This window comes from Dendropsophus ebraccatus, unplaced genomic scaffold, assembly GCF_027789765.1.
Source record: "Dendropsophus ebraccatus isolate aDenEbr1 unplaced genomic scaffold, aDenEbr1.pat pat_scaffold_390_ctg1, whole genome shotgun sequence".
NCBI lineage: Eukaryota > Metazoa > Chordata > Amphibia > Anura > Hylidae > Dendropsophus > Dendropsophus ebraccatus.
This window is the reverse complement of record NW_027210011.1, coordinates 95,083-118,789: the sequence shown is the minus strand read 5'-3', so window position 1 is coordinate 118,789 and position 23,707 is coordinate 95,083. Positions and strand designations below refer to the sequence as shown.

The following is a 23,707-nucleotide window of genomic DNA, read 5'->3' as shown; positions in this document are numbered from 1 at the left end:
GGGTCCCGGGGTCTTCCTGGTTTAAGTGGGGACTCGGGTCGACCCAGGTCTCTGCTCAGACCAGGAAGCGGCCAGGGACCTGGGACCGGAGCGGCAAGATGCGGTCACCAGCGCTGGAGTGGGGGAGGTAAGAGCACTTTATTTCTTTCAACCTCCCCAGCCATGCGAAAAAAATGGGTCTGGCCGGACTTCTCCTTTAAGTGACTAAAGTCAGTGACTTCAGTCACAGTTGAAGCACTACTTCATTGCACCTTGCAAACAGCCAACCAGCCTTAATAACTCATAAGCAGAATACATATTCCCTTATACATGTGTGGTCATGACATTATTATCATAGTATTTGTAAGCCTGTGTTATACAATACTCTTCTATCATTCTCCTGGGTCATACCTCATGTGTTCTTTGATGCCCACGGAATACATTTCAAGGTCTTCCTCCTCTTCATTATCTTCTCCTTTAATCTCAGTATTGCTCTCCATAACTTCATCCTCCTTCTTCAGCAAACAAGTTCTAATGTTTGACAACATCAAATTATGTCAAAGTCAATGAAAATCTTCTCTAACAGAAGAAACTGACAATATATTTAAACACATCAGATCATGTGGTTATCTAGACATTAGAGGTATTCCAGTGGGGCTTTTTTTTTCCCTTTCAAATCAACTGGTGCCAGAAAGTTTTATAGATTTGTAATTTACTTCTATTTAAAAATCTCCAGTCTTTAAGCACTTATTAGCTGCTATATGTCCTGCAGGAAGTGGCATATTCTTTCTAGTCTGACACAGTGCTCTCTGCTGCCACCTCTGTCCATGTCAGGAACTGTCCAGAGCTGGCAAGGTTTTCTATGGAGATTTGCTCCTGCTCTGGACAGTTCCTGACATGGAAAGAGGTGGCAACAGAGACCACTGTGGCAGACTGGAAAGAATACACCACTTCCTGCAGGACATATAGCAGCTGATAAGTACTGAAAGACTGGAGAATTTAAAAAATAAGTAAAATGTATATAACTTTCTGACACCAATGGATTTGAAAGAATTTTTTTTGCTAAAGTACCTCTTTAGCTATGTTAATAAGCAGCGGAAATTCTGCTGATTTTCCATGTGGATTTTCACACAGGAAATCCACAGTTGACTACAGTTACAGTCATGGCCGAAACATTTTACGGACCTCTAGTAAGCACTGGAGTGCAGATTTCTTGACCTGCACAATATCGATTTTTGCGGAAGGAGCAAGGATTCCTTGTTCATTTTCTTTCATTCACCTCAATAGGAAAATGAAAATAAAATCTGCAATCAAATCCTTTAGCAGCAAAGTCCACAGATGCAGAAAACGGTTTAAAAAGTCTATCTGGTCCTAGTTTACTGATCTCTTCTGATGACATGGTGTAACCGCATTACAGGCTTCATCAGTCACTGAGGAACCAGCCAGAGAACCAGGAAAGCCATAGCAAGGCAGCAGCAGAAAGCCTGTATACAGATTCTCTGGGCATCCGCTACAGAAAATCACCATGAAAACAAGCAGAATCTGGTGCAAATTTTGCAGCTGCAGATCTAGGGTCAGAAAAGCAGCTGAATTACCTCATATGTGTGAACTCAGCTTAGCGTCTATAATGCTATGTTCCCACACATGATTTTTGTGTGGATTGACATTACAGAAAGGCTATATTCACACACTTGAAATTTAGTAGATGGCTGTTTTTTTAACACATTGCCTGTTGTTTTGAAATAACACACATTATTTGCCATTAACTTAATTTTAAGGATGTGAACACAACCTTTCTGTGTTTTCATTCTGTTCCTGGTTTTGGTTGCAAAATACGGAGCAAAAATACTGTGTGGGAACATAGCTTAATTTTGCACATAATACTTTATTAATGCATCATCAGGATAAAACTAGATCGGATTATCTTAATGATGGAATTTTTTGAAAGGAACACCTTACTCTTCTTTTTTCTCAACACCACAACAGTCTTGCTCTTGATGGATATTAACACCTTCTGGTACACTGATTTGTTCATTTGTTGCAATGCATTCATGTTTCTCTTTTAAATCTCTCTCACTCTGACATGGATCATCTGGGTCTTTGACCTATTGCAAAAAATAAAATAAGTGAAGAAGAAAGCAATCAACCAACTGCACCGAGAATACGCGGGGTTGGGGGGTTGGCGTTTGATCGCTCATCCCGCTCACCACATCCTGTCACTCTCCAGTTTTCCCTGAATAGGCTGTGACAGCTGTGAGCCTGCAGGCTGCCCTCTCTCCCTATTCAATTGGATCATTAATCACTGATACAAGTGAATAGCTGAGTGGCAGGAGAGGGGAGCCCTATGCTGCCTGTCATGTCACTTCCTGTGTAATGCCAGTAGAGTGGTGATTAGCTCCGCCCACATTACACAGGATGCAGACCTCACCAGAAGAGGCCACAGCACCGGAACACAGCAGGAGCCTGGACAGGGGAGATCACCATCATGCCCTGTTGATGGGAATGGTAGTTTTGCAGACTGTGGCTTTCCAAGTTCCAAAACTACAACCCTCATCATGCCATGTGGCTCTCCAGGTTGTAGAACAACCTCCATTATGTCTTGCTGACTGTTCATGTTGGGGGTTCTAGTTTTGCAGCCTGTGGCTCTCCCGGTTCCAGAACTCCAACCTCCAGCATGGACTGTCATCAGGGCATGATGGAAGTTGTAGCTGTGCAACCTCTAGTTCTCCAGGAGTTCAAGAGCTACAACCCCCATCATGTCCTGTTGACAGTCTACGATGGGAATTGTAGTTTTACAGCCTGTCGCTCTTCAGGTTCCAGAACTACAACCCCAGTGCGGACTGTCAACAGGGCATGATGGGAGTTTTGTATCCTGTGGTTCTCCTGTGTGTTTATTCTTTATCTAATTGGTGGGAGCAATCAGAAATTTTGCACCAGGGTCTAAGCAGCTTTAGCTTCGCTTCTGATTATAACATGGGAGCTGTTTATGCAGCAACAATGAAAAATTAAGATAAGCCAGAACAATAAAGTCATTTAATGTAAAACATAGCAGTCACATGGAACAAGGCAAGCACTGCAAATAAGAATAACTTCAATTGAAGAAAAAAAAAAAAAAAAAGGCCCAATAAAAGAGAAAGAAGAAACAGATAGCTGGTGAAGAATAAAATTGTACGTTATGCTTATTGTCAATATTATCTGCATGTGTCATTCACAAAGGGCAGCCATTGCTGATATGTAACAACTAGGGCATTTTATAAAAAATTCTAATTTTTAAGGTTTCCCTTGAGCAACACAACATGGAAAAGGCATGAAATAATCATTTGTATACTGAGATCTCAGAGGACACATGGATATGATGGTTCCCTACAGCTGGACATGGGTCAGACACCATTTAACATAAAACTTCAAAAATCTCGAAAACAGAGCAAAATGTATAAAAAAAACTTCCTTACATTTTTTTAATGATCACCTTCTGCTATTTGGAATATGTTCCCAAAATTCTTGTTGTGGGGAACAAATAATAAAAATGAAGCCACAAACCATTTCCATTACTCTGGCCCCCTAAACGTTGCACTAAATGATTCGTAGAATAAAACAGGTTAAGGTTTTAACACTTACAAGTTCTTCCTCTTCGGATTGCACTTTGTCGGTATTAATGCAGACATCATTCTTTTCACAAGGCTCTTCTCTGACATTTTCCACAATTTTGGCTTCCTGTTTCAGTGGAACGTTGCTTTCCGTGACTTTGTCTTTATTTGCTTTTGCAACTTTTGTTGGCAGGTCCATATGGAAAGAAATATTGGTCGAAGTACAGTACTCTTCAAAACCATACAGATATCTGAAAAACAAATCAAGATGCATATAACTGATGGGGCTTGGCTTCATTACAAAACCCTTCTTTATTAGACATTTTACAACAGGGAAATTTCCTAGGAAGTACCCTAAAAGAGCAAAGAGCAAATACAACGAGCATTGCTTGCTCTGAAAAATCCAACAGAACCATGCAGAGCAAAGTGTTGGATGATGACCAATTACAAGCAACTCTTCATCTTTAGCCCCTTTTCCACGGGCCGACTGAGAGGAACAAACAAGAGCTATTAGCGCTTGTTTGCTCCTCGTTCCCTGCTCTCTGCCGCTGCTGCTCCACGCGGCAGCAGTGAGCGGTTGAGTCTAGGGGGCCGCGGGGAGGTGCGGGGGGCTGCCCAGTTAATCGCTAGAGCGTCCAGGCAGCCCATAGCATACAGCAGCAGATTGTTGCTGTATGAGTCGTTTGTCTTTCAACATGTTTGAAAGACAAACGATGCAAAGATCAGCCGACATGAAAAAAAAAAAGAAGTTCTATTTCACTACGCAAATATTTTTTTCCTGGTTTCGCAGCATATTTTATGGAAAAATTAAGTCGCCATTGCAAAATACAATTAGAGGCTCAAAAATAAGGGGTCATGTGGGTCTGTAGTTGAAAAAAAGGAAGTGCTATGGCCTTTTAAACATGGGGAGGATAAAAATGAAAGCGCAAAAAAGAAAATTAGCCCAAACCTGAAGGGGTTGAATTTGACCCAAAAATCGCAAACCTCGCAAAACGAATTTTCGTCTGCTTTGCTCATCTCTATTGAGGATGAAAGTAAGAAAATCCTTATTATCTGTATTTCATGCATTATTCTAAGATGCTGTTAATTTCCCTTTAATGCTTTAGTGATTGCCAATACGCCTTATTATGGCAGAGTCAAAATAAATTCATGCAAGCTGCTGCTCCCTCTGTACCTACCCACAACCATAGTTTAAGGGCCCTATTCCACCGGCCGATTATCGTTCGCATAATCGTTATCGATTAACTATCTCAAACGACCGCTATTGCGAAAGACCTGAAAACGTTCACTCATTTTCATGGAACGATAATCGTTACTTATGATCGTATTTGCGATAGTTTTTTCTTCGCTATTGTGTTCGTATCTACTGTGAACGACCGACCGACGTCTTATTCAATGCGAACGTTTTGCGAATGAGCAAGGATAAAAATAGGTCCAGGTCTTATAAAGCGATCAACGATTTCTCGTTCGGTCGTTAATCGTTAACTTCCTTTTTAACCTAAAGATTATCGTTTATATTCAAACGATTTAACGATAATCTGAACGATAATCGTCCGGTGAAATAGGGCTGCAGTCAAATCATGACCACAGCATGGAATGGATTACACAATCTCAGCTTGCTGATTGATATTCATTGAAGCTGAGGGCCCTCTGAAGGCCCCCAGGCCGGCCATGTAGATGCCTGTATACAGATATGCCAGAGGCATGGCTGTGTATATTGTCATACTGCTAACGGGCACAATGTAGTGCAGTGTATTGTACCAGCGATCAGGATAATGCTGATGAAGGTGGAACTAGTGCTAAGTAATAAATAAATAAAAATAAGAAAAAAAAAAAAAATTTAATAAAAACTCCCCTAACCCTACCCCCAAATAATAAAATGGCCTTTATCCCAAATACAAAATGAACTGTAACAAAAAACAAAAGCAAAACACTATATGTTTGTTATCGCCATGCCCGTAATAACCCAAGCTATAAAATTATACCATTATTTATAAAGCACAGTGAATGCATTAGTATTACTTTATTTTGTCAATCCGCTTCGGAAAAAATGTCAAAAAAAGAGATCAAAGAGTCTTATATAAATAAAAACTATACATTTTCCCACAAAAAAAAAGACACTTCATCATGAGAAAGATAAGAAAGCTATGGATCTTGGAATGTAGTTTTTTTTATGAAAATTGTTTCTGTTGTGCTAAATTTAATTTATTACTGAAAAACATTTTTCCAAACTAAGAAAGTTGCTTGGTAACTAATGCCCAAAATAGGTTCATCACTACAGAGTTAAAGGGATTTCCTGGGAGTTTAAAAAATTACTATAACAGCAAGAGATTGTTGGCAGAAAAAGCCCCCCCTCCTCCATCTAGTCTGCCCTTTTAGTAATTGCTTTCTTATTATCTTAGGATATATATATGTTTATCCCAGGCAGGATAACATATCTAGATTTAACTACTACTGGAAGTTTGTTCCAAGCATCCACTACTCTTTCAGTAATATTTTCACATGTTGCTTCTTTCCTATGACTGTGTCCTCTTGTTCCAATGTTCAGTTTCTTCCCTCTTGAACAGTATTTGGTCCTTTAACCAGGGCTGTGGAGTCTGTGCTAGTTTTGGCTAGTCTGAAAAAATGTACTGACTTCAACTCCAGCTTGAAAAAAATCTTTAAAAATTTTATAATTGAGTTTTCATATGAATTTTATAAATGTTACTTATCCCCTCGGTCCCCATCAGCCAATCAGTGCACTGCAGCACTGATTGGCTGATGGGGACTGACGGGAGCCAGGAGCCTCACATGCAGCCGCAGCGCCAAGCAGGTAATGTATGCTCCGGGTTGGGGGCTGCGGGGATTAAAGGGGCCGGGTTACAGCAGAATGAAAATTCCACTGCGGATATGTAACCCCATAGAACTTCACACTACCAGGATCCGCAGCGGATTTCGCTGCAAACTCGCAGCATGAAATCCGCTGCGAATCCGGTACGTGTGAAGCTACCCTTAAGTTGGAACAGTAAGTGCTTAGTACTTCTACTTCGTTAAGCTAATCTAATGTAAATGTTTGTTTTCCTTCTTTTTATAGTAATGAAGCTTTAGACCCGGTTTTCAACTAATTCTAATTTACAGTTCTGTTTTCTCTCTATCAACAAATGAAAAGAATAAATCTGCATACACACAGGGATGACTAGTCACTGCGGAACACACTTACTTTTTGTAAGCACATTTAACATTATAGCCAGCAGCTGAATTTAGAACAGGAATCCCAAGGTCTTGATAAACTTGTTTCCAAACTGCTCCACTTTCAATCTATGAATACAAAACAGAATAATCAAAGGCATAGCAAAAGTGTGAATAATGGTGCGTTTACACAGAGAGATTTATCTGACAGATTTTTGAAGCCAAGGCAGGAATGAATTTTTAAAAATGACCTGTTCCCTTTTTATAGTCTGTTCCTGGCTTTGGCTTAAAAAAATCTGTCAGATAAATCTACCTGTGTAAATGCACCATAAGACTGAATCAACTAAACATAGACAATAATGAAAGACAAAGTTAGGCACAAGAAAGCAAAAATCAAAACGGTAAATACTTACGTTACTAAATCCTCCGAGTTTATGTACAAGACGGAAAAGTTTAAAAAGATTCAAGTTTCGGTACCCCAGTACAGGTCTCTTGTTGATGGGTGTTCCTGGAAAAAGTTGAAGGACATTTAAGAATCACAAGCATAAATGCTCTTTAACTTTTATTTTATTTTACTGCTTTTAATAAATTAAAACTGAAAAAAAAAAAAAAAATTAAGATTGCTCTGTTCTGACCCATAGAACACTTCTATATTTTGGTGTATTTGAGAAGGCATTTTTGCCCCATGATCTGTACTTTCTCTTGATATCTTACTTGTGTATATATAGGACTCTGATCACTTTTTATTTAATTATTTCTGGATGACGTGACCAAAAATCTGGAATTTTGAACTTTTTTTTTTTTTAAACTTACACTGTTTACCAGTATACAGGTATATCTCTCTTAATTTGAGAAAATGGTCCCTATACCCCAAAACGCATTGTTGCTAAAGACAAATAAATGTACTTTTATTAGTACCTGCCTTGGATACTTCTCATTCCCATCGCTGTGAAGAGTCTACAGAAGTTTCACACTTACCAATTGAACTAAGGTAAGTGGACACTGCAAACTACCTGCCTCCTCTGTTGGGACCCAGTAACTCTGGACCCCCGCAACCTTGGAACCTACGGCTACTCCGGCCCACCTCACTTTCTCCACTGATAGCGTTTGTAGATGTTGTGCCCTTAGTACAACATCATAAGGTGAGCGATTTCAGGGAGTTTACTATCACCCAATTCTCTCAGATTTCACCCTATGCTGCCGTGCACAATTCTGTTCAATTTTCACCGTTTGTGTTAACTTAATAGTTCGGGCAATTCCACACATGACGATAGCAGATATGTTTATTTTTTATTTATAAAATAGGAAAAGGGGGGTGATTTAAACTTTATTATGAGATGGGATTTTTTATTAAAAACTTAAAATAAAACAACTAAATAGTAGTCTTTCTAGGGAACTCCTAAGAGCAATACTATGATTTCTCATAGGGAACAATGCAACACCTGTGCATTGCATTGATCTATGTAATCAGTGCTAAATTACTAAGGGCTGCTGAAGGCAGCCACTAACGATCACCGTGCCAGGAAGAGCACCATTACTTCACTGAGGCCCGGGCCAGGAAGTATTACAGATCGGCCTCCCATGATCGCATTAGACACTAGACTACTATGGAAGCCTTTTTAATGTAATTTAATAGCAACTGTCCCAGTCTCCTGTTCAAAAAACAAAGCCTGAATAGTACTCTTACCTCTGTCTTCCATAAACTTGTAAAGTTGTTGCAAAAAGTTTTCATTTTCATCAGGAAACGGTTCCACTTCATCCTATCACAAAAAATGAAACATAATTATATTTAGAAGTAAACAGAAGAAATTCTTCACTAGTCACAATGAAAACATCTATGTGAATATGCACATAACTACATATGAGCAATGACCGTACAAGGTATAATACATGACTATAAATATTATTATATTATCACTACAGTTGCCCAGTGAAATTGGCGGATTTACTGACACTAAATATTTCCTATATGTATGTTATTTCCTACTGATCAGCAACAACATATTACACAGCATGTGTGGACTATCATAAACAATGATTTGTAAGGAATTTATTGATGAGTGATGACTACTTTATATGAGAATGAGTGGTCCTTATTACTCAACACTTGCAGATATGATTAATTCTAGAGCCAAATTTTTAGCTTAAAGGCAACCAATCACTGGAAAAAAGCATATAGAGTTTTTGAAATGTGCTGTTAGAGCACACAGCACACTTGCCACACGTGTTTACATAGCCTCCCGTGCCTTCCCCGTGTAAGCCGCAAAGTAACTTTATAAAACTGGCGCCCTGTATGCTAATTACCTGAGGTAGTCACCTGGGCGGTGTTCGGCTAGCAGGTAGTCACGGTCCCCTGGGCGTTCCTCCGCTGTAATCATGCCCCTCTGGGCGTGATTCAAATGTCAGAGTGGCTGTGGCTTCACTCGGGAGCGCGCCGTGCCCAACGTCGGCGCGCTTATGTACTGATGCCGGACGCCGCCGCACATGCGCAGTGCAGCCGCTTCCATTCCGGTTGGACTGCGCCTGTGCAGAATAGCCTCGAACTCCGGCTAACAGGCTATTCGAGGCTATTCTGCAAAGGCGCAGTACCACCGGAATGGAAGCGGCTGCACTGCGCATGTGCGGCGGCGTCCGGCATCAGAATGTCACAGCTACTCGGCCATTTGAATCACGCCCAGAGGGGCGTGATTACAGCGGTAGCACGCCCAGGGGACCGTGACTACCTGCTAGCCGAACACCGCCCAGGTGACTACCTCAGGTAATTAGCATACAGGGCGCCAGTTTTATAAAGTTACTTTGCAGCTTACACGGGGAAGGCACGGAGGCTATGGAAACACGTGTGGCAAGTGTGCTGTGTGCTCTAACAGCACATTTCAAAAGCTCTATATGCGTTTTTCCGGTGATTGGTTCCCTTTAAAGGAAAACTAACAGCAGGTTAGAAGACTCTTTAGTCAATATGTAAATTTTGTGGTTTGGTGCACTGGGGGTTGGGACTACAGCCCTCCACCAGCCCGCCCCTCCTGACAAATATTAAGATGACACTCTATCCATTCATCACAGAAAAACACTGCATAAATATTCATAAGGAGGCATTGCCAGATCAGTGCAACAAACCACCTAATTTACATATGGTTTAAAGTGAAGATTTGGCAAAAGCAGCACTGAGAATATAGTCGTCTAGTTATAGTCACCTAACCTGCTGTTACTTTCCCTTACTCTTTCAAACACACAGGGTTTAGATAAAACAACTAGAACACTCCAATTTTTACAGTCCCACCTGCCATTACCATTAACACCACCTTTTTTCTTAGGCTGGGTTCACACTGCGTTTTTGAAATCCATTTTAAAAAAAAAAAAAAAAACAGATTGCAAAAACGGATGCATTTGTGTGCATCCGTTTTGATCCGTTTTTCCATTGACTTCCATTATAAAAAAAAAAAAAACGATCAAAACGTATGCTAAAAACGCAGTGTGAAGCCTTAGTCACATGGCTTAGATCACTTTTTTTTTCATGATACCAACATACACTGGGTGTGGATAGCTCAACAGTAACTGATCAGCGAGGTGCTGACACCCGAAACCCACATCAATCTGCTGTTCGGTGTTGCACTACCCACTGAACAGAGTTTGTCTTCTTTCATTGTGTAGTGGTGGCGATGTGTAACTTGGCTAAGCTCCTATTCACCTGAATGGGGCCTGAGCTGTAGTTGCACATCACTACTACTGTGCAGTGATTGTATGCCCTGTGAGTTTTGTAATTTACTTCTATCTTAAAATTTCCAGTCTTCCAGTACTTAGCTGCTGTATATCCTGCAGGAAGTGGTGGATTCTTTCCACAATGAGGGTGGGTTCACACTACGGAACAGGGACGGATAATCCACTGCGGATTTTGTCGCTCGCCCCAACTCGCGCACATCTCCACCCATGCCACAGACTCCATTCTATAGTCGGGCGAATTCCACTGTCCGCCAAAAGAATTGACTTCTTCTGAATTCTTTTTTGGACAGCGGAATCTTTCTGACCATAGAAGGGAGCCTATGGCACGGGCAGAGATGCGCGCGGGCATGAGCGACAGAATCCACAGCGACATTATCCGCCCCTGTCCCACAGTGTGAACCCACCCTGACACAGGGCTCTCTGCTGCCGCATCGGTCCATGTCAGGAACTGTCCAGACAAGTAGCAAATTCCCACAGAAAACCTCTCCTAAGGGGCCAAGTCTGCACATGAGCAAAGACAAGATGCAAAATCTACAAGAGAACAGCTAAAATGGTCACACTTGCCTCTTCTTCACTACTGTTGTCATCTTGATCGTCTTTGGTCTCCTCATCCTCTGTTTCACTACCTGAGCTTTCATCTTTCACTTCAGCCTTCCAGGTAGTGGGGATAGTTTTATTTCCTATGAATTCCATGGCATAGTCTAGAGCTTAAGAACATAAACAGCGTTTGACATATTTCACATAATTCCATATCCCCTTTGTATAACAGGAAAGGTTGAACATGGATGAACATTGATGAACTGACGCAAACAGCTGAGGACCAGGAAAATGGTTGATCCTCTGCTGGTCGTGTTTAGCGCAGGCTTCACAATGTATCATTATTGGCTGCACATCTTCCTCAGTAAACAGGGGATGTGAGACCTATAGGATATACTGTACATATAGAATATACATATATTTGTGCTGTCACACAGCAGTACGTAATTACCTAGTGTACTGCTTGTGATCCGGCATCTGGCTTTTCAGTCCAGCCACTGCTGTATTCTCTGGACCCCGCTTCTTTAGAATCATTGACAGTTGGAGGAGGCAGGGCCTGAAGATGCAGCAGTGGCCAGAAGTCTGGGCAGCCGTATGCTGGATCATAAGAAGCGCAGATGGTAAGTATACACACTGCTTGTGAACTGAAAACTGAAACAGCACAGATATATACATATCTAAGACTCATTGTGCATGTGAAACAACTTTCCAATCAAATTACAGTAACAGTAAACACTGGAAGTAAATGTAAGATGAATTTGCCAACATACACCACTGACCTACACTTTGCCAGTGTATGGGCATAAAATGGCTTCTCTCAACCACAATGCAACTTACCTCTCTGGCTCCTGCACTGCTACCGATATTATGCCGCTCTGGTCCTTGCGGTGGCACTCGGGTTCCAAAATGTGACGTAGCAGGCCTTCTAGCAAGCACAATATCAGTGGCAGAATTGAAGCCAGGAAGTTAAAAGCATGCAATTATTTTTTCTGTTCAACATTTCCCCGGACATACAACTAAAAAGTGTCTAGACATCACTAATGGGCCTATTTAGCCCAATAGGCCTTTTAACAGAGGTGTGGGAGTGCACTGGCATCGTGGAAGGTTGGCTGTGGACATTTCATCGTGACTACCCAGAGAAGAGAAAGCTCTGCTACTAATTATAGTTTAAAGTGAATGTACGATTAAGTGCATCGCTTTGTGTTTTTTACATGAACAGATCGGCACCGATGCAGGTTCCCACGATGGTCTGTTCCCGAGCATTGCCCGGCATCAAGCACTGGGGGTGGACCTGCCCCCCCCCCCCCCCAAGAGTGATGATCTCCCCTCACCTCTGTGACACAGCTCCATTGATTCTAATGGAGCCACATCACAGAAGTGAGGGGGTTTCATCATACTGGGGGTCGGCGGGCCTGCCCCCAGTGCTTCATGCCAGGCCGATGCTCGGTAATAGAACGGTGTCATGTGCGATTCAAAAAAAGGAACACGGCACTGGCATCTCCACGGCGGTCTGTGCATGTAAAAAACACAAAGCTATGTACCTAGTGGTACATTCGCTTTTAGCCTTTAAATGCCGTGGTTAAAAGGGGTAGTGCGGCGGTAAAGAATTATTGACAGAATAACACACATTACAAAGTTATCCAACTTTGTAATGTATGTTATGTCTGTGAATGGCCCCCTTCCCCGTGTCCCACCACCCCCACCCGGGTACCCGACGTGCCGACTCGTCTCCGATCTTCAGTCTGCTATGTCGTCTTCGGAAGGCCGGCCCGAATCCCTCCGAGCGTCCTAAGTGCCAGCCGCCCTCTTCAGCGTCATCGGCTGCTCAGCCGCGATTGTCTGAGCATAACTGTGCTCAGCCAATCGCGGCTGAGCATCTGATGACGCTGAAGAGGGGGCCGGCACTCCGGACGCTTGGAGGGATTTGGCCCGGCCGCACTACCCCTCTAGAGTCTCACTGTAGTTTTTGTGCAGAAATCAATATCACAAGCGATTTTAAGAAGCTTTGTAATTGGGTTTATTAGCTGAAAAATGCATTTTTATCATGAAAAAGCAGTTGGAATCTCTCCCCCCTGTCTTCATGGTTCTCTATAGAGGGGAGGGGTGGAGGGAGATGAGGCACAAAACAGGACAGCAAAGAATTCATTTACAGCTACAACACCGGGCTATCTCCCCTGAAGTCAGCACTGACCTCTGAATACTGGCTTTCACAAAGCTCCCACTGTGTAATCCTTTGTTCTCCGCTCTCTGCTGGCGACTAATCTCCCTCCTCTCCCCTCCCCTCTCCAAAGATTAGAAAGGGTCTGATGTAAAAAAGATGCAATTTCCTGATAATGAGCAGTGAATGAGAGAGAGGAGGGGGGAGGGGGCTGGGGAAAGTCTTTTTGAATGCAGATAATGGCATATTTGCCTAATAAACCCAATTACAAAGTTTATTAAAATCGCCTGTACTATTGATTTCTGCAAAAAAAAACTAACAAAAAAAACAAAACAACAGTGACACTTTAAATCACAGCATGTATAAAATCTAGATGGCAAAAAAAAAAAAAAAAATCTAGATGGCTCTCCAACCCTATCAACGGCAGCCCAGGGACACAATCACTGGGAGCCCATGGGTTTCTTTGGCAGCTTGGGGCCCTCTAATGCACCGCCATGTGAGTGCCTTTGGCATTTTTGCATAGACTGCCTGTCAGTGTTATGCACTACAGTACCAGTGAATGTATTGTATGAGCGATCAAAAGATTGCTGGTGAAGGTGTAAGAGCACTAATTTAATTTGTAAAATTATGTTCTGTTTTTTAAGTGTTAAATAAAATATAACTAAATCCCCCATATAACCCCCAAATAACAAAATGACATATTCCTCAGTACCACTTCCACACACACAAAAATGTTAATAAATGTTAATCAATTAGTTGAACCCCAAAATAGCGTAACTTTTTTTTTTTTTTTTGCAATAAGCCACTGAATCGAATAGCACAGCTGACTACGGTATTACATATAGTTTAAAGGGAACCAATCAGCCCAATCCGCTGAACCGCTGTATACAGCTCCTGCAGAAGCTGCGGTACGTACCGACCGCGGCTGCAGCAGGAGCTGTATAACCTAAAAAAAGCACTTTAATCCCCCTGGCACGTGACAGGCAGAGGCAGGGAGGTAGTCATCTGGGCGGCTCCCCACCCGTGTCTAGTCATGCGCTCTTCCTGTCAGTGCGCTCCGAGGGATGATTGACAGGCAGAGAGGCCAGTAACGGATCTCTCTGCCTGTCATTCATCTTCTCCCCGCCTCTGCCTGTCACGCACCCAGGGGATTAAAGGGCTTTTTTTCGGTTTATTTCAGTGTAATAAAGACAACAATCAGCTGATGAACACGAACATGGGCTGAATGTGTCTTTTGGTCCTGACCTAAAATCGGCTGCCAACAGCGCATCGGTACGTGTAACAGCGATGCACGGCCGGGGGACGTGGAGAGGTACCTATATACTTTATTATTTTACACTAAAGGCAAGGGCTGCATGGACATCGCTAAAAATATTTACATATACAGCCTTTGCTGCACCATAGTCGAGCCAAGTAATAGGCTCAGTAAACGTGTGCCGATCTAGCAGATCGACGCTAGTTTTCATTGGTGATCTGGCCGTGTAATATGGCCCTTAGTCTTATTGCCTACTATACCACTGGTAAAGACCATCCATAACTCATAATCATGACTATGTTTTTCATGTATATTATTCACTCCAACTTAAAGGAAATGTGTCACCAAACTTAATGTTTAAATAATGTTTTTATGTTAAACAATTTAGTTTTGGAGTTCGAGTTGACGTTTTTTCTAACATTTTATTTTTCTATCTATATTATAAAATAATCCTGAGATCTTGCAGTTTTCATTTTCACCACTGGGGTAAAACTAAGCGGAGACTTCCTATTGTGTCTTTAATGATAAGTGGGGGCAGCTGTAAAGTGATCTGTACAGCATTGCAGCGACAAATGACATCAGTACATACAGGAGACAATAGTAGCTCTCTGTGGAATGACCTCTTCACAGGTCACAGAACATACTCAGTAATGTTTTACATTCATCTTAAAGCGACTCTGTACCCACAATCTGACACCCCAACCTCTTGCACCATCTGATATTTGCTTTTAATCCAAGATCTGTCCTGGGTTCAGTTTGGCAGGTGATGAAGTTATTGTGCTAAAAAACTACTTTTAAACTTGCTGTAAGCCTACGACGCCTCTCCGTCCCTCCTCCCCACCCTCTTCACCATTTGGAACGCCCCTGGCCAGGATTTTTGCTAATGATCACTTGTCTGAACACTGCACATGTGGTGGATTGTTAAGGCACATAAGCAATGTGTTCAGACAAAAGATTAGAAAAAATCCTGGCCAGGGGCATTTCTAATGATGATGAGGGCGGTGAGGAGGAACAGAGGCGGTGCAGGCCTAGGGCACAGGTACTCAACGCCATGCCAATTTGACACAAGGCTACAAGTTTAAAGGTTGCTTTTTAGGACAATAACTGCATCACCTGCTGAACAGACAACAGGACAGATATTGGATTAAAAGCAGCTATCTGAAGGTACAAGTGGTTTGGGGGGGGGGGCAGATTGTGAGTACAGAGTCGCTTTAAGGGAACAGACTTTGTCAATTGTCATCTATGTCTATGAGGCTTGCTGTAAAGCATATCACTAGTTGCTGTTAAAAACAGCTCAGGCAAGATGGCTGCCCCATAACAATGTACAAAAGAATAAATAAAAGAAAAAATCCCATTCCGAAAATAGAAACAGATTAGAATAAAGAACATGTTTTTTTTGTATCTGACTCCTATTAATAAAAGAAAATCTAGGTGACACATTCCCTTTAATTGTTCTGACGATTTGACAGATTAAGCACCTTTGTCCATTAGATGTAACATAGTAGAATGGTTAGTAAGGCTGAAAAATGACCCTCTGCCATCCAGATCCACCTATTCGTTTGCAGTGTTGGACATGAACAGCAATAAACAGTAGTAATAGCATGCTTCAATTATTGCTGGAATCATACAACTTTATACCCATTTCACATCCTATATATAGATGCCATAGATATAAAGAACAAGTACAAGCTGCTCCTACCTGGCTTTAATATGCAGTCATTTTTAAAGGAAACATCACCAATGTCACGGATTTCAGTCTTTACAACAGAAAAGCTGTTAAATAAAAAGAAGTTATTAGATACTGAACACAGCCCATTGTCCCTGGCCGGAAAATAATAATTCCACTTACAATTTCCCATCCTTAAAAGAGCGCACTAATGTAAATTCCTTCTTAACAGCAATATCATCACGGCAGTCTGGTGAAACTACCTGTTAAGGAAAAACACATTGACACACCTGAGTTTCAGGAGAAGAAAATGTCATCTAAATGCAAGGAGACAAGACTAGCTACTAAATTATGACTTATGTATGGAGCACCAATGCTTTCATTCTCCCAGACATATAGTCATGGCTTCCATTCTTAACAGACATGACTACTGTCAAAGTTATGTATTTAAACAGATTTCAGTAAATTAGGGCATATCAGCAAAAACTAAGAAAGAAAACAAAAGACAAAAAAGTTACATTCTATTGTAACTTAAAGCAAACCTATCATTTAAACAAACACCTGACATATTATAGGCCACATGTGAGAAGTGTGTATCAGTGGAGACTAGGTGCTGAGAGCCCTGCCAATTGCTAGAATGAAGGGAAAGATGCGCTCTGCCTCTTCCTTGCTGCTCTAAATTTCTGTTAATAAGAGCGGCCTATGGTTGCAACCAGGGCTGTGGAGTTGGCAAGCTGCAGCGCCGATTCCAACTCCTGAATTTTATCAGGACTGACTCTGACTCCTGCTCCTTTATAAATGGTCGGTCATATACCAGGGAAGCTATTTATCACATTGGCTCAGCAGCTTTTCACTAATGTTCTACATGATCCTGGGGCGACTTCTGAGGGAATAAGCAGATTCTCCTGTGTGTGCAGTGGATGCAGCTAGTCTCCAGCCTCCATGTCCTGAACTACTCACAACTAGACTAGATGGAGCAGGTGGTCTTTTCCTGCTGACAATCTTCTATGTTTCTAACTAAATATTCACCATACTTAAAGAAACACTGCTAACAATGCCAGATACCTGTAATATAGAGGTCAGCCATAGTGATATAGAGGGGGTCACACATAGTTATATAGAGGGGTTACTGTGGGTGTGGGGGCACGCCATAGCACGCACACACACAGCCTGCTGCAGCCATAGCATGCACACACAGCCTGCTGCAGCCATAGCATACACACACAGCCTGCTGCAGCCATAGCATACACACACAGCCTGCTGCAGCCATAGCATGCACACACAGCCTCCTGCAGCCATAGCATACACACACACAGCCTGCTGCAGCCATAGCATACACACACACAGCCTCCTGTAGCCATAGCATTCACACACACACAGCCTGTTGCAGCCATAGCACACACACACACACACACACACACAGAACCTGCTGCAGCCATAGCATACATACACACACACAGCCTGCTGCAGCCATAGCGCGCACACACACACACACACACACACCCAACTGCAGCCATAGCGCACACACACACAGCCTGCTGCAGCCATAGCACACACTCACACACAGCCTGCTGCAGCCATAGCATATACACACACAGCTGAAGCCATAGAACACTGAAGAAAAACACCACATTGAGGACAGAGGTTACTGCTACACTACTTAGGTCTTCTCCTCCTCTATATTACACAGAATATCATTATATTACACTGCTGCTCATATACAGTCATCCAGCATCCAGGAAGTGAACAGCACAGATCTCCCCCCACACAATGGACTCCTCCAGCTCATAAACAAACTGCCAAATAGTGACTGACAACTTTTCCTCTACCATCCTTAACTAATAGGGCCAGTGTCCTATTAGAATGTTGCTCATAATATATATTGATGAGCAAAACTTATAAAATTCATATCAAAACTCAATTTTAAATTGTTCTAAGATTTTTTTAAAGCTAGAGTCGGAACATTTTTTCCAACTCCAACTCCGACTCCAGCCAAAACTAGCTCCGACTCAGACTCCACAACTCCACAGCCCTGGTTGTAACGGCAGTCTATATAACTTGCAGAAGATAAAAAATTGCTAGAAGTTCCTTGGCTTTTATTATAATTTTATCTACTGATACAGGATTTATAGAGCGGGAAGGGAGAGACAGAGCATCCGCCCCATTTGCTCTAGGTATCAGCGGGGGTCTCAGCAACCGGACGTAAAAAGTGTATATCAGTGGCATGTCAGAAGTTTGTTTAAATGATAGGTAAACTTAATGAACTGTGCTCAGATCAGATGTTTTTATAACATCTTATAGCCTAATGTGCCCCGACTCCACAAGTGCCTTTAATTTATTACTATGCTCCCTAGTTCATTAGATATAGAGGTTTTACTATTTAGTTAACTATTCGCTTTTTTAAATAAATTGTCCGATGGGGTTGTGAACGCTAGGCTTTGTGATTAGGGGGCTGAGGGTTGTAAATAATGTTCAGGGGGTATGATTGTAAAGATCCCAGTCCCACCTCCGGAGCTTAGTATTTATACCAAATTTGCTAAATTTACCATCTATCTGAAAATTAATTGAAAAGTACTGATTTAATATTTCGGGAACCTGCTGTTAGTTTCTCTTTAATGTTCTTTTTGCTGGGTAACAGTAAAAACTATGAACAACATGTACTCACCTGCCCTGCTCCTCACGACTAGTGTTCTAACTGAGACCTGTCCTGGAAATGCAAAGCACTTCCAGGTCTTGGTCTCAAGACGAAAGTGTCTCCCAGTGACTATTGGCTACAACAGTGACAAAACTCAACCAGTGAGGTGGCCAAGAGATTATAAAGTCTAAAATATGCTAAAGTTTGAACCAATATTGTCTGACTTCTCTTCCTTTGTGTTGTAAAAGCTCTTACAGAAACTGACCTGGGGAGATTTTTATATACTTAAAGATACATATAAAAAAAAGCTCTTACCAACACTGGAACCCAAGTGCTTTTCTTTTTGTCTCCAACATTTAAGGAAACACAAACAACCTTCCCTAGTAACTCATCTCCAGCTTTGTCCTCTTCCTCATCGTCATCACTGGATGATGTGGATGACTCTTCCTCTGGACTAAAATATACAAAAATATGTAAATGCAAATGAAAGACACATAGACCATAAAGGGGGGTGGAGTGGGATCTCACTAAGACAACCCATTTTTTGTGCCCTATTAGGGCATATGAATGTCACAGAGTGCTATGTCCAGCTAGGTACACAATTTTTCAATCCAGCTGATGACCAAAGGAGGCGGCTGGCTAAACAGTGCGGGGGAGTCGAGGAGTGCCCTAGTGCTCCTAACAAGCTCATTTACATATTTATTTTTAAAGTTCTTGAAACCAGTGAGACAAAGAAAAGTGCGGTGCTGGAAAAAAAAAAGGTACACGGCTGCAGGGAGATGTCAGCAGGTTCATTTGCATGTACTCCAAATACAGTCCTGCTATTAACTGGTCCCAACTGTAACTGGCAATTCTATTTTCTAAATGATTCTCCCTTGCAGCCTGCCTATTATGTGTTTTCCTTCTTTCCATCTTTTGTGAGCTGCCCTCCAAGGTTCACCTTCCTTGTCAACTATCTGATTTGGTCACCAATCACCCCACCATTATTTCTAAAAATTAGAAAGCATAAAGTGTGCATATTACATATGCATGAGGGCTGTATACACAGTATATAGTTAGCAGTGTCCGTGCAGCCCTTATTGTTTACATATAAATTTTATGATTTTCTATTTACCTGTCCAGGCTCCCCCAACGGCCTGCAGCTTTTCTCCCACATTCTCTGCTCCCTTGCTCCAGCTCTTTAGTGACAGGCCGCTCAGCCAATCACTGACCGAGACAGGACAGTTCCGCAACCAGTGATTGGCGGAGCAGCCTGTCACTGAACAGCTGAGGCCAGAAGTGTCAGCGGCGGTTACAGGAAACAGAGAAGACAGGAACAAGGCAGTAGGACACCAGTGGAGTCTGGACAGGTAAGTATAAACTTTACATATAGTGATGCGCAGCCGGCGCCCAATGAATTTTAAACATGTTGAAAGACAACGACCAGATGTTATTCAGCTCCTCTGTGGAACATTGTCTGTATTACATGGAGCGATATATCGACCTGATAATCACTGTGTAATAGGGCCCTCATGCCCTGCTGGTTCTTAGGAATGGACTATCGCTGTGTGCGGAACCAGGCAGCGGTTCAAAAAAAGAACTGCACCAGCAGTCACCGGTCTGTAGGGACATAGCTAGGATTCATAGGGCCCCATAGCAGAAAACTGTACCCCCCCCCTCCACACACACACACACACACACACACACACACACACAAAGCAGTGCATATACATGTGCATATACATATTCATATATATATATAGCAGAGAGCCAATGGCTGCTTGCTCTGTTAGTCCACTGTATTTAAAGCGACTCTGTACCCACAATCTGATCCCCCCCAAACTGCTTGTATCTTCGGATAGCTGCTTTTAATCCAAGCTCTGTCCTGGGGTCCATTCGGCAGGTGATACAGTTATTGTCCTAAAAAACAACTTTTAAATTTGCAGCCCGTGCCAAACGGGAGTATCTGTGCTCTAACTTTGCACCACCCCTCCGTCCCTCCTCATCATTAGGAATGCTCCACGCAGATTGCCTCCTATTCCCCACCTGTGTCTGCCCGGCACATGGGCTGGATCGTTAAGGACCTGTGCAATGTTCAGCATGTAGAAAATGTTCCAGTAGCATTCCTAATGATGAAGAGGGTGGGGAGGTGGGGTTGAGGGACGGAGGGGTGGTTAAGTTAGGGCACAGATGGCTGCAAGTTTAAAAGTTGTTTTTTAGGACAATAACTGCATACCCTGCCTGACGGACCCAGGACAGATATTGGATTAAAAGCAGCTATCCAAAGGTACAAGTGGTTTGGGGGGGTTAGATTGTGGGTACAGAGTCGCTTTAACTATAAGGACCCATTAGGTGCTGTTACGGTTAAGTACATAGGTGCAGGAGCAGACTACCTTCTGATTAACCCCTTATGTGCTAAAGTGTGTAAGTGATACAAAACTCACATGCTGCAGCACATAAAGGGTTAAAAGCAGAAGAAAAGGGGATGGCTAGTGCACTGTTAACCCCTGACTTCTGCAGGATCTCTGGAAAACAAAGGTCAGGGGTTATCAGAGCAGTGAAGCAGAGATCTCCTTCTCTTCTGCTTTCAACCCCCTTTTTTGTTGCAGCATATTAATTGACTTTGGGTCACACAGTAGTATATACGGGGGTTTAGCAGAAGGACATAGGATGCTCTTATCTTCCCTGTGCATCCCTGGGCCCCCCTCCCCCACGAGCCCCATAGCAGCTGCCTACCCTGCCTCTATGGTAGCTATGCCACTGCCGGTCTGTTAAAAGCCTATAGCGATGTACCTGGTGGTACATTCGCTTTAATAACTTTTTTTGCCTTCTGGAGACTGGACCTGGATTTCAGATAAGTATAGTTATTCTGCTTTAGTTAAATCTAAATTGCAAACTTCCTTCATATTACATCTACTGTCGATTTAGACTTTAAAAGTTATAATAACAGTGACAGTTTAAGTGATACATTCCCTATAAGTGCAAAGGTGCCTCTAGCCTTTAAGTTGCTCACACAGTATTTTGGTTCTTATTTTAGTACTTTAACCATACCAAAGAAAACTTATAATAAAATCACTCCTAAAAATCCTGATCAAAATGAGGACCAAAACACTGTGCGTAAACCAAACCTTACCATTCATATGTGACCAATTGGATCATAAAACAGTTTTAAAATGGATACAATAATGTATTGTGTAACCCAGAAAATTTTTTAATGAAATGGTTGTATAAATGTTATAATCCATAGGACACACTCACATGTGATTAGATCTTCTCCCCCGATTTGTTTTCTTTCCTATCACAGGAGTTCCAAAATGTTCTGGGTTGGTCAGAGGGAGTTGGTCTAGTGTCTGTAGAAGAAAAAAGACATGAACATCATCAATCACAAGCTAATACATCTTATACTATTATGGTGTTAAACTGTGACGAGTTACTCTGCTGAGGTTTGTCAACTTTTATAGCCAGTTCTACACACAGACATTTGTCATGCTGCAGCATGTTGCGACTAATGCACTGGTACATGGTCCCTTTAATGCTTTTTTTGTTTTGTTTTTTTTTTTACTTTTTTTCTTCCTATTGTTTATTGACAATGACATGAATATCTCATTAAAAGGAAACTAACTCTGACCTGTTGTTATATTTCTATAGGGTTGGGGGTGCAGAGACTGAACATAGTTTTCTTACCTTCATCCTCAGCACCATTTATTAATATGTAAAGAATGAGGTGGTTTGGTGCACTGGAGATGGTACCAAGTATTTATTCAGCGCTCTGCAGTGATGAGTGGCAGGAGTGATGTCATTATTTAGGAGGCGGCCATAGGCAGGTGGTAAGATCAGTGCACCAAACATATTACTATTCAGGATTTAACATAAATAGTGCTAACAAGCAAGAAAACTACCTTTATTGTCAGTGTCTCTGGCCATAGGGGAATATAATAACAGGTTAGTCTTCTAACCTGCCATTCGTGTATACATCTATGGATTATACCTGTTATGGAATAGTTATTTCATTTGTATCCCCAGCCTTAGAAATGTCACTGCTACATATACTCTGCTCCAAATTTAAAGTCAATCTGTCAGCTGTAATCTAAGGGTCCTATTTCACGGGCCGAGCAGGGCCCTATCAACGATGTAAACGAGCGTCGATCTGCTAGATCGGCGCTTGTTTACTGGGCCTATTCCACGGGCCGATGATCGTTGAGCGAGGGCTGCAGGGACCATAGCGATGCGCAGTGGGGTACCGATGATTTTAGGTCTGGCGCTAAGGGTATAAACCCACACACCGTATATGCAGCGTATTTACTGCTGCGATACGCAGCAAACTCGCAGCAAAATCGCAGCAGATTAGATCTAAATAACTGAACACAGCATCAAATCTGTACCAACAAATCTGCTGCGTATTTGTTGCATATCTGCTGCATATACGGTGTGTGGGTTTATACCCTAAATAAACGATCATCCGCTCATCGTTTTCTCTACTCCACTGAGCAATAATCAGTCGAATGGGGCCGATTATCGCTCCCGTGGAATAGGCCCCTAAGTTCCAAACTGCTGACACTGTAAGATCAAGGAGACAGATGCTACCTCCTATATATCAAGCTGTGCTTCCAGAATGTAGAGAAACGCTTTTATTTTCTGGTATATAAAGAGTCAGCGAAGCATTCCCAAGCCCCTGAATAGCTGCAAGCTGTAATGTCTCCTCTCTCCTCCCTCACTGCGTAACTGACACCTAGAAGCGGAGTCCCAGTAGGGTATAGGGAGGGGGGGGGGGGGCTGTTACTGCTTGCTGTACTTCAGGAACTTGGGAAAGCCTCTCTGGCTCTTTGTACAAATCAAATTAATTAGTATTAGAATTTATCTAAAAGTTTAAGTACAATTGTTCACTGAAAGACCTTAAAGGGGTTATCCAGAGCTACAAAAACATGGCCACTTTCCCCCTACTGTTGTCTCCAGTTTGGGTGGGGTTTTGAAGCTCATTGAAGTAAATGGAGCTTAATTGCAAACCACACCTGAACTGGAGACAACA

At 42.2% G+C, this 23,707-nt stretch overlaps 1 pseudogene; it reads right to left on the bottom strand.

Annotated features, from left to right (window-relative positions):
• LOC138775931 (AT-rich interactive domain-containing protein 4B-like) overlaps positions 1-23,707 on the bottom strand; it is a 104,912-nt pseudogene that overhangs the window by 18,781 nt on the left and 62,424 nt on the right.